Source organism: Pteronotus mesoamericanus, unplaced genomic scaffold (genome assembly GCF_021234165.1).
Source record: "Pteronotus mesoamericanus isolate MK-2021 breed Mesoamerican mustached bat unplaced genomic scaffold, CSHL_Meso_final contig_42, whole genome shotgun sequence".
NCBI classification, from domain to species: Eukaryota; Metazoa; Chordata; class Mammalia; order Chiroptera; family Mormoopidae; genus Pteronotus; species Pteronotus mesoamericanus.
In genome coordinates this window covers 11,113,969-11,126,471 of record NW_026555157.1, presented here as the reverse complement: position 1 = coordinate 11,126,471, position 12,503 = coordinate 11,113,969, and the positions used below count along the sequence as shown (strand labels likewise).

The following is a 12,503-nucleotide window of genomic DNA, read 5'->3' as shown; positions in this document are numbered from 1 at the left end:
AATTCCTTCCCCATTTTTTAAATTGGAATGTTTGTCTTTTTATTGCTGAATAGTAGACGTTGTATATATACCCTGGATATAAGTCCCTTATCAGATGTATGTTTTGCTCTGATTTATGGACTTTTTATTATTATTATTTTATTATTATTATTATTATTATTAAGACTTTTTAAAGAGCTATTAATTCACAGCAAAATTGATGGGAAGGTGAAGAGATCCTCTATGTACCTCAGGAATTGGACAAATATATAATGAACTGTATTCATTATTATGGTATCATAAAGAGTATTTTCACTGCCCTAAAAATCTTCTGTGCCCTGTCTATTCATTCCTTCACCAACTCTAATTCCTGGCAACCACTGGTTTTGGGGGGCTGTGTGTGTGTGTGTGTGTGTGTGTGTGTGTGTATCTCCATAGTTTAACCTTCTCCAGAATGTACTATGATTGTAATCTTATGGAATGTAGCCTTTTCTTTTGTTCTTTTTGCTTTTTGGTTACTTTTAATATTTATTGTATTTTTTTCACATTACTTTTAGTCCTCTTACACCCCTTCCCCCAGCAGTCACCAAACTGTTGTCCATGTCCATGAGTCCTTTTTCTTTTTTGCTCAATCCCTTCACCACCTAACCTCAACCCCCGACTGCCACTAGCTGTCATCTTGCTCTCCCTTTTTTCATTAGATTCCATGCATGAGTGAAATCGTATATTATTTGACTTTCTCTGACTGGCTTATTTTACTTAGCATAACATTCTCCAGGTCCATCCATGCTGCTGCAAAGGGTAAAAGTTTCTTCTGTTTTATGGTTAAGTAGTATTCCATTGTGTAAATATACTGTAGTCATTTTATCCACTCATCTATTGATGGACACTTGGGCTGCTTCTGTATCTTCACAATAATAAATGTAACGCTGCAGTGAACATAGGGGTGCTTATGTTCTTTTGAATTAGTGTTTTGGGTTCCTTCCAATATATTCGCAGAAGTGGTATTGCTGGGTCAAAAGAGAGATCCATTTTTAATTTTCTGAGGTATCTTCATACTGCTTTCCATAGTGGCTGCACCAGTCTGCATTCCCACCAACAGTGCAAAACGATTCCCCTTTCTCCACATCCTCACTAGCACTTGTTATTTACTGATTTATTGATGATAGCCATTCTGACAGGTATGAGATAATATCTCATTGTAGTTTTAATTTGCATTTCTCTGTTGATTAATGACGTTGAGCATCTTTTCATATGTTTATAGGCCATATGTGTGTCCTCTTTGGAGAATTGTTTATTCAGGTCCTTCGCCCATTTTTAAATTGGATTGTTTGTTTTTTGTGCATTGAGTTTTGTAAGTACTTTATACATTTTGGATATTAACCCCTTATCAGATGTATTGGTGAAAATGTTCTCCCATTCTTTGGGTTGTTTTTTTATTTTGTTGATTATTTCCTTTGCTGTACAAAAACTTTTAGTCTGATATACTCCCATTTGTTTATTTTTTCTTTTGTTGCCCTTGCCTGGGGAGATATATCTGAGAAAAAATTGCTATAAACAATGTCCTAGATTTTGCTGCCTATGTTTTCTTCTAGGATTTTTATAGTTTCTGGTCTAACATTTAGGTCTTTGATCTATTTTGAATGTATTCTTGTGTGTAGTGTAAGAAGTTGGTCTAATATCATTTTTATGCATGTATCTCTCCAATTTTCCCAACACCACTTACTCAGTAAACTATCTTTAACCCATTGTATGTGCTTACTTCTTCTGTCAAATGTTAATTGACTATAAAGGTGTGGGTTTATTTCTTGTCTCTCTATTCTGTTCCATTGATCTATGTGCCTGTTTTTATGCCAGTACCATGCTGTTTTGATTACTATGGCTTTAGTACAGTTTCATAATTGACTTATTTCACCTAGCAATATGTACTTAAGTTTCCTCTGTGGCTTTTCATGACTTCATAGCTCATCTCTTTTTATCACTGGATAATATATCATTGTCTTAATGGACCACTGTTTATTTATTTATTCACCTACTGAAGGAAAACTTGGTTGCTTCCAAATATTTGAACTAATGAATATCGTATCTATAAACATAAGTGTACAGGGTTTTGTGCAGACACACATTTTCATCTCCTTCGTGTAAATTCGAGGGAGTTCCATTGCTAAAACATATGGAAACAGCATCTTTAGTTTTTTAAAATTCTTAAACTATCTTCAGAGTGGCTGTGCCATTTTGCATTTCCACTAGCAATATATGAGAGTTCCTATTGCTGCATGTGCTCACTAGCATTTGGTGACATTAGTTCGGGTTCAATCTAATACATGTGTAGTACTATCTTGTTGTTTTAGTTTATATTTTACTGAAGACTTATGATATAAAACATTTTTATATGCTTATTTACCATCTGCACATATTTTTTAGTGAGGTATATTTTATGGTCTTTGCCCCAGTTTTTAGTCAGTTTTTTTTTTTTTTTTAGTTTTTCATTCTTTGTATATTTTGCATAATATAGCCTTTCATAAGATGTATCTTTTACAAATATTTTCTCCCAGTCTATGGCTTGTCTTTTCATTCTCTTGAAGTTTTGTCACAGGACAGAAATGTTTAATTTTAATGAATTCCAGCATATTAATTATTTTTTTATGGATCATGTCTTTAGTGTTGTATTTAAAATGTCATTTTCATACCCAGGTCATCTAGGTTTTCTCTTATGTTATCTTCTAAAAGTTTTAGTGTTCCTTTCTATGTTTAGATCTATGATCCATTTTAAGTTATTTATTGTGAATGGTGTAAGGTCTGTATTTAGATTAATTTTTTTGCATGTGGATGTCCAGTTGTTCAGTATCATTTGTGAAAGAAACTCTCTTTGCTCCATTGTACTGTCTTGGCTCCTTTGTCAAAGATGAGTTGACTATATGTATGCGACCATATTTCTGTGCCCTCTATTCTATTCCATTGATATTTGTATATTCTTTTGCCAAATTACACTGTTTTGATTACTATAGCTTTATAGTAAATCTTGAAGTCAGGTAGTGTCAGTAATTTAATGTTCTCTATCAGTTTGTGTTGGCTATTCTGGATGTTGTGTCTCACCATATCAACTTTACAAATCAGTTTATTATATCCACAATATAACTTCCTGGGGTTTTGATTGGGTTTGCATTAAATGAATTTGGGAAGAATTGATTTCTTGATGATATTGAGTCTTCCTATATATGAATGTGGAATAAACTTTCCATTTATTTTGTTGTTCTTAGATTTTATTTATCAGAGTTTGGTAGTATTCTTCATATAGACCTTGAACATATTTTGTTAGATTTATACCTAATATTTTCATTTCTTTGTGGTGCTGATGTAAATAGTTTTGTGTTTTTCATTTCAAAATCTACTTGTTCATTGCTGGTACCTCTGAAAATGACTAGTTTTTGTATATTAACCTTGTCTCCTGAAAACTATCTCTTTTTTTAAGATTTTATTTATTTATTTTTAGAAAGGGAAAGAGAGGGAAAAAGAGGAGAGCAACATCAATGTGTGGTTGCATTTTACACGCCCCCTCCTGGGGACCTGGCCTGCAGCCCAGGCATGTGCCCTACACTGGGAATCACACTGACAGCCCTTTGGTTCACAGGCCAGCGCTCCTGATCCACATCAGTTGGGCCAAACTTTTTATAACACCACATTGGGCCTAAGATTTTCTTTTGTCAAATTTTTGAATTTTCTATGTGGATGGTAATGTCATCTGTTAACGAAAAAATTGATATTTCTTCCTTCCTACTCTGTAAAACTTTTATTCCTTTTTCTTATGTTACTAAAATACATAGTATTTCAAGTACAATGATGAAAAGGAATGGTAAGAGGGAACATCCTTGCCTTGTATCTGATCTTAGTGGAAAAGCTTCAAGTTTTTCACATTTAATATGACATTAACTAAAGATTTTTTAATAAATAACCTTCATCAAACTGATAGCTTCCATTTATTCCTAGTTTACTGATAATTTTTATCATAGATGGGTGTTGGATTTTGTCACATTCTTTTTCTTGATTATTAATATGATTATGGGATATATCTTAGTCTGTTGCTGTGATGGATTAGATTAATATATTTTTGCTTTTTAAATAATTTTTTTAAGTTTTTAATTAACAGTTGTACTTGAATTTTTAATGTTGCCAGCCTTGCATACCTGGGATAAACCTCACTTGGTTATGGTTTATATTTCTTTTTATACTTTGCTAGATTCAATTTGCTAATATTTTATTGAGGATTATTATATTTGTGTTCATGAGAAATGCTAGTCAATTTTCTTGTAATGTCTTTCTGGTTTCAATAATAGTGTAATGTTGACTTCACAGAATAAGTTAGGAAGTACTTTTTCTGCTTTTATTTTCTGAAAAAAAAGTTAAAAAAATGCTGTAATTTCTCCCTTAAGTATTTGGTGAAATTCACAAATAAACCAACCTGGGACAGCTGCTTCCTGTTTTGTAATCATTGTTTCAATTTCTTTAATATTAAACATAGACATATTTAGATCATCTCTTTCTTGTGTGACTTTTGGGTAATTGTGTCTCTCAAGAAATGGGCACATTTCGTTCAGGTTATCAAATTTGTGGCCATGAGATTTTTTATAGTATTTCTTTATTATCATCTTAATGTCCATAGACCTCTAGCAATGTCCCTCTTTCATTTCTGTATTAGTATTGTGTCGTCTTTCCGGTTTTTTAAAATTGTTTTTTGGTTACAGTTGTCCCACCTTTTTCCCCATTTCTTTCCCCTGCCCTGTCTACCCCACCTCCCATAGTTAGTCCCAACCCGTTGTCCCCGCCCATGAGCCCTCTATTCACGTTTCTCGGCTTGCCCCTTCCTCTTCTTTCCCCAATTATCCCCAATCCCCTTCCCCTCTGTGTTTTTCCTTCTGTTAGCTTGGCTAGAGGCTTATCAATTGTATTGACATTTTTAGAAAAACGGCTTTTGGTTTCTTTGATATTCTCTATTGATTTCTTGTTTTAAATTTTATTTCTGCTCTTATTTTTATTATATATAATTAATGTATACATATCTTTGTTATATTTTTATTTACAGAAATATATATATTTACTCTGAAACAGGACATTGTCTTTATTATATTTCTCAGCTCTAGTTCTTCCATTTAGAAATTGTAGACCATCTTTACATTAAGTTATTCCCTCCTCTTTTTACAGCTTAAGTATAGATTGAAGAGGGTTTAATTTTTACCAGTTAGTATAAAATTAAGTGTTGATTTGTATGTAATTTTAAGTGTTTATAAAGCACCCATAATTATAGCTTATATGTATGTGACTTCTGAAAATGAAATGACACTTTTAACATATTTTGTTCTGTCAAAAATTCTACATACATGTATGTGATCAAAATATCTTTTCTTGTTTGAAAAATGTCCTATATCCCAAGAAATTTTTTAAAAGTCAACAGATATATTAAAACATTCACTGTTAGGACAAACTGTGTGCTACCTGGTGTTCAATTTATGCAAGTACTAATTTACAAATTCAAAATTACTATTAAAATCCAGGTTCTAATAACTGTGTTTGGAAATTTAGAGGCACAAAATAAGATAATGAAAAGAATGTACATGATATCAAAATTAGTATAAAAATAGCCACATGCTCCTTAAATATGTAAAACAGACCTATCATTTTTAACTTCAATACAGATTTCAGCGTCCCTTCTATTGTGTCAATATCTCAAGGGAATATATAATTAACTAGAATACATATATGGACACCATTATCATCAATAAGCTAGTCAAACTAAGGTTTAATTATAATTTATGTTGAGTGCAGGACTAAGGTTTATTCAAAGCGTCCATTTATTTACTGGAAGTAGTTAAAGCAGGAAGGGATTTAAAAAAATTTTTTTTTTAATAGGTTTCGTCTTTTACCCATAAACTCCATTACATACATATCTATATAACTTTATCTCTCTCTTTATCCTCTCATCTCTATCTCTATGATATCTATCTATCTATCTATCACCTAGCTATATATCTATCTAATCATCTATCATCTATTTATCTATCATCTTTCATCTGCCTGGAAAAAGTACAGCTATTGCAAACATAACAAGAATGGTTTGTGTGACATGGATGTTACCTGGCAGTCAAGGAGAGTTGGACTGGAATGTGCAGGCATAAACAATGATGACTTTATTGTACTAGTCAGTGGGGCAGTAGATGCCACTGAGTGAGCATGTGTAACATGTGGCCATCACATTCAAAATGACTGAGTGAGTGGAGAAATAAATCTGCATCAAATTTTGCATTAAGCTTGAACATTCCTCCGCAAAAACTATTTGGATTATTTAGAAGGCTGCAGCTATGGACAACTGGCAATTGGCAGTTTTACCATGACAATGCACTCACTTAGGCATTACATCTTGTGAAGGGTATTTTGGTGAAACATCAAATCACCCAGGTGACTCAGCCCCCTTACAGCCCAGATGTGGTGCCCTGCAACTTCTGGCTTTTCCCAAAACTAAAATTGCCATTGAAAGGGAAAATATTTCAGACCATCAATGAGATTCAGGAAAATACAGTGGAGCAACTGATGGTGATTGGGATAACTATGTGAGGTCCCAAAGTGCCTACTTTGAATTGGAGTAGTCATTGTTCTATGTACAATGTTTCTTTATCTTGTATCTTCTTCAATAAATAAATATCTCTCTTTTTCATATTACATGGCTGGATACTTTCTGGGGTGGGGGTGTGTGTGTGTGTGTGTGTTTAACATTTTACTTAAGATCTTCAGCATTACCGATTTTTAAAGAAACACAAATACCTCAGAAACAAGTTAGTTAACTTTGACAAGGTGTTCTCATACTAATAAAATGTTAATCTTCCCTAATAGGTCAAAGATTTCAAAGTGTAGAGCAATCCTCAGAAAAACTGGAACATAAAATGTTGAGTTAAATTTAGATATCATCAGTGTCACCATCATTGTCTCTGATGTCATCAAATGAACTAATCATCATTTCCGGGATTAAGTGTGTCAGTTGTCACTGAATTTAGTGGGCACTGAATGTTTACTATATGCTTCCAGACTTCTAGCTTCTTCCTCACTGTATTTTTAAATTACATCAGCTTCGTTTGCTGGTAGTTTGTAAAGCAACTAATATAATATCTGAAATATTTTCCTAAATCTTTTTTCTCAGTTTCCCTCTGATGTAACATAATCTCTTTATGACATCCAAGCACAGTGCTTCTAATCATCCTTTTCCAATATTTTGATTTTTTTGAACATATTCTTGACCATCCTCTTTGAATATTAATTCTCTTTTTTTCAGAGTCAGTTTCATTTTTACCTCTGAGTCTATTTTTTACCTCCTTTACCTTTTATCTTGGTCATGGCAATGACTGTGGCCTTGAGGTGTCTCTGACTCCTGCCCACGGACAAGGACTCCTCCAAAGAGCTTAAGGAACTACACGGGTGTAGCAAGTAGGGGAAGCTCTGTCACTAAGCACTAGAGAGTCCAGGAACCCAGTTTTCTGAGTTCTACTTCACCTGCTTTTTTTTCTTTGGATTTAATTTGCTCATTCTTCAGTTTTCTAAAGTGGAAACTTAGATCTCTTTTTCTCATTTAATATATTCATTCAAATCTATAAATTGCCTTCTATTTACTTCTTTCACTAAATCCCACAGATTTTGATAAGTTGCGTTGTCATTTTTATTTAGTTCAAAATAATTTTTAATTTCTCTTGAGATTTCTTCTTTTACCCATGTGTTATTTAGAGTTGTATTGTTTAATCTCTACATATTTTGGGATTTTCTAGTTATCTTTTTTGTTACTGATTTCTAGTTTATTTCCACTGTGGTCCGAGAGCAGACATTGTATGATTTCTATACTTTTAAATTTAATAAGGTATGTTTTGTGCTCCATGTGTCTTATTTTGCATGGTATATATTCCATGTAAACTTGAGAAAAATGTGCATTCTGCTTTTGTTTGAAGCTGTCTGTAGGAGGCCACAATATATAGCAATTGATGGTATTGTTGATTGCAACTGTTAACCTACTGGTTTTCTGGCCACTCAATGACAGATTGATACTGATAGGTATTGAAATCTTTAACTACACTAGTAGATTCATCTATTCTTGCAGTTTTATCAGTTTTTATTTCATATATTTTGATATTCACTTTTTGCATGCATACATATTAAAAATTATGTCTTCTTGGAGAATTGACCCCTTAAAAATTATGTCTTCTTGGAGAATTGACCCCTTGATAACCTCTTTTTTAACCCTGATCTGTCCTTGCTTTTAAGTCTGTTGTTTGAAATGAATATAGCTACTATTGCTTTCTTTGATTAGTGTTTGCGTGGTATATTTTTCTTTATCCACTTACTTTAAATCAATTCTTGTTTTTATATTTATAATGAATTTCTTGTAGATACATTTGAGTCTTTGTTTTTAATCTGCTCTGAAAACCTCTGTTTTTAATTGGTGCATTTAGACCATTGATTACAAAGTGATTATTGACATAATTGGATTAATATCTACTGTATTCCTTCCTTTTTCTTTTTACTTCATTGTCTTTTTTCTTCATTCATATTTTTGTCTTCCACTGTTTTTCTGCATTTTGTAGATATAATTGAGCATTTTATGTGATTTTTTTCTTTTTAGCATATTTGTTTTTACTTTTTTTTCAGTTACCCTAGAATTTGCAATACACATTTACAGTTAATCCTTCCCTTCCTGTACATGAAGCAGCAGGGGATTTTTCTCTGACATGTACTGTGAGGATTGGGCGAGTACCTAGAGGAAAATTTCAGTATTGTGAGGAACAGCTTATGACTGACTGGGTTCCCTTGGAGCTTTAACCTGATTTTTTTCACAAAGCCTTCAGCAATTTGTCAATTACATTGGATGTTTTCTTACCCCTGTTCTGTTTGTTCCCACTGATATTTATGCTCCTTTGGTAAGCTGTGATTCAATTTATTTTCCTATCTCTCTCTCTTCAATACTTGGGGCAGCTGTTTGCCCTGTGTTTTCCCCTGTCCTATGGATCCAAGAACAGTTATTGATTTTTCAGTTTGTTCCGCTTTCTGCTTATTATTGGGATAGGGTGGTGACTTCTAAACTCATTAAGTGTGGAACTGGAAACTTAATTGCCTTGATTGTTTTTTCAATTTTTTTTACTGGTGTCCTTTGAAGCACAGTAGTTTTGTAATTTTGATGAAGCTTGATTTATTTATGTTTTTGTTGTTTTTTGGTTTAAGCTTTTGGTGTCATATCTAAGAAACTATGCCCAGACTCAAAATAACGGAGATTTATTGATGTGTTTTCTCCTAAGAGTTTTATGTTTTAGCGCTTACATTTAAGTCTATGATCCATTCTTAATCAATTTTTGCATATGCTATGACATCGGTATACAACTTTATTCTTTTGTATATAGTCATCTTTTTGCTCTAGGACCATATTTTTAAGTGCATACTTATTTTTATATAATTTCTTTAGATTATCCCATGAGGCAAACATACTTATTTAGAAATAGCCCAACCAAAAAAGAAATTTTAAAAAATGAGATGGGGAATCAAAATTTATCTTAGATATTATATTAATCGTATATATATTCTGCTTTTAATTGAAATAAGTGCTTTAAGAGATAAAATTCAGTTAAGGTTTTATGACATGCTTTGTTTGTAAATCGGTTAAGCTGTAGTTAGATATAGGCACAAGCTATCCTTATGGAATTTTCCATAAAGCCACAACTACCAATAAAGATTTATTTTATTACCTTTCTCTAGGCATATATTTCTATGAGGGGCCATACAGGAGAGGGTATTAATAGGCAGTCGAGGTTAGGGTTTAGGCATTTTTGGTTGCCAAAACACATAAGAAAGACATTTTATTTTTTTTAAATCAAATTTCAATTGTTCTGCCTTTATGAAAACATACTTTTTTTAATAGAGTTAAAGCAAGTGCCTATGAAAAGATTATTACCAAAATACACAGAACAATTCCAGAAACAAAAACTAGGATAGATTACAATTAAGGCACTATTGTATGCAGAAATAACTGGAGTTAAAAAAAGGAAAGATTACTGTAAACAAATCACCATAAATATATTTTTTTACATTTGTATAAAATGTATTATTTTACCTTTGTAAAAAAATATATATATTCTTTATACACACACACACACACACACACACATATATATATATATATATATATATATATATATATATATATATAGAGAGAGAGAGAACACTCTTTGGTTGCTTCTCTATATTGAGCACAATATAAACTACCATGCAAATGTAGTGTGAGATCTGAGAAAACACAATTTTTCTAAGGTAAAACAGACCTTATTGTGATTCTTGGCTCCTCTTCTAACTATTTGAATGATGGGAAAGATATTAATCTCTGTATCTCAGTTTCATTGAAATATAATACCTATATTTTGAAATTACATATGTTTTATAAATATTTTATACATTTATTTTATAAATACTGTGAGATTTCAGAGTAACTGTATTTTTATAACACTTATAAATCATCACCTAAATATGTGTTATATATTTTAATTTTTTTTAGAGTCTTTCTCCCTCCTCTAAGTTAGGAAATCTGTATGACATCAGGAGACTTGTCAGTTTTATTCATTTCCATGACCAACCATTTAGAATCCTGTCTGGAGTATCCTAGGAATACAATAAATATGTGTTGGGTACATGGATAAATGATAGTTATTAGCATTAAGCACCATTACTTTTTAACTTAAGTACTTTGGAATCTGGAATGACACTTGCAATAGGCCTCCTATTTACTTACTGTGCTTTGTCAGCAAGAGTAAACACTTGCACCTGGATGATTAAAAATAGCATTTATCTTACTTTAAAAATCAAGTCATTAGAATGTAACAGTGCTAGAATTGCATTGACATAAATTCAGCATTGTACAGGTAGTAACAACTCAGTAAAAAAGAATACAATTACTATTTTTACTAATTACCATGATGTTATAGGTTGAACTGTGTTCCCCACCCCTACCACCACAATAAAAAAGATATGTTGAAATTCTAAATGAAAATATTGGAATCTAATAGAGACTTAACCATGGGCCACCAATTTACCATGCAAACTGAGTTGCTCATCATAAACTGAATGCTATCCAACCCACCTGCCATAAAGTTGGGCATGCTGAGCAGCATTCCATCATCAAATGCAAGTGGTCTGTACATGTGATCAGGCTCAAGCAGGCCCTGAAGACACAGGTCAGTTACATAAAGAAGTGGCTCAAAAGCCCATGATATCCACTCCTGTTACATTACCTTATTTCTCCCAACCCTTATCTCATGGAGATCTCATGGAGAACTCATGGAGAGTTCTCAGCTGTAGAGCAGACAACTTTTTTGACAAGAACTGTGAGGGGCTGGGATTTTACCTTATTTTTAGGCTAAGTAGTTATCCTATTACTATTTCATAGAACTTGGCAGAAGTCACCAGAGTCCTTGATGGGAGACAAAGGGCTTTATTACTCACAGCAAGAGTAGTAGCCAGAAATTCATGTTGGTTTGAGTGGTTCCCATGCTCTGTTCTAACGCATGGGAGTTTGGAAAGGGTCCATTATACATGCCTGTTCTCCCAGTGGGCTGTATTACCTGAAGGTACTTTTGAACTTTATTGCTTTTATAGTGAGCAAAAAAAATCCTGTTCTTTGTCAGGGGGTGGGAGTAGGGGAAGAGATGTTCCTCATTCCTCAAAATTTCCTTGCAGAGAAATGACTCAGATAAAAGGCAGTCAGGACCTTACATTCTTGGCATACTTTGCAAACTTGTAAGGATATTCAAGACTCACAGCAGATCACCTTTTCCTTCATAGCTACCTTTCTGCCCTACAAATTCTTGATAACCTGAATTTTCCACATAAGTATGCCACTATCAATCACTCTGATTAATTTAACTGAAGAGACTGGTACAATATCTGTTTTATTTGTTTCATAGAGTATTTTGGCTGTATTCACAGGTATCCATGCATCAAGACCAACTTCAGTGCTGATTGACAGTTGTACCCCCTAGAACACAGAATCAGCAGCCTGTGAATAAGTTCCAGGGTACTGTCACAGCAGACACCAGGAGTAGCGAAGGGAAGGTTAGCTTTATTAACGCATGTGGACCTAGTGGAGTAATCTCACAAAGTCTGGGCCCCAAAATCACGATCCTTTATGCTTGGCTTAAGGGGGAAGGATTCTACGGGGCACTGCTTTTGGTGCGAATCAGGTTACAGAAGCGGAAGAGAGCTGTTATTGCATCAGCCGGGGTCAAAATGGCATTTGCTGCCAGGGTCACGGTCTTCCCTCTGCAGTACAATAATAGGTCTTATTTTAGACAATGCGGATTTAAATTGAGGCCAAACTACATCCTCTAGGACCTAGGCAAGGCAATTTAGATTGACCTGTTAATCTTTGGTGTTGTTACAGACAATGTTTATGTTTTCCTAAAGTTTATATATTGTAACCTATCCTCATCGTAATGGTATTTGGAGATGGGGCC

General features: G+C 33.4%; 1 pseudogene; it reads right to left on the bottom strand.

Moving 5' to 3' along the window:
• Window positions 1-6,925: 6,925 nt before the first annotated feature.
• On the bottom strand, window positions 6,926-7,359 carry LOC129073590 (eukaryotic translation initiation factor 1A, Y-chromosomal-like; annotated as a pseudogene).
• Between the last annotated feature and the right edge of the window lie 5,144 nt (window positions 7,360-12,503).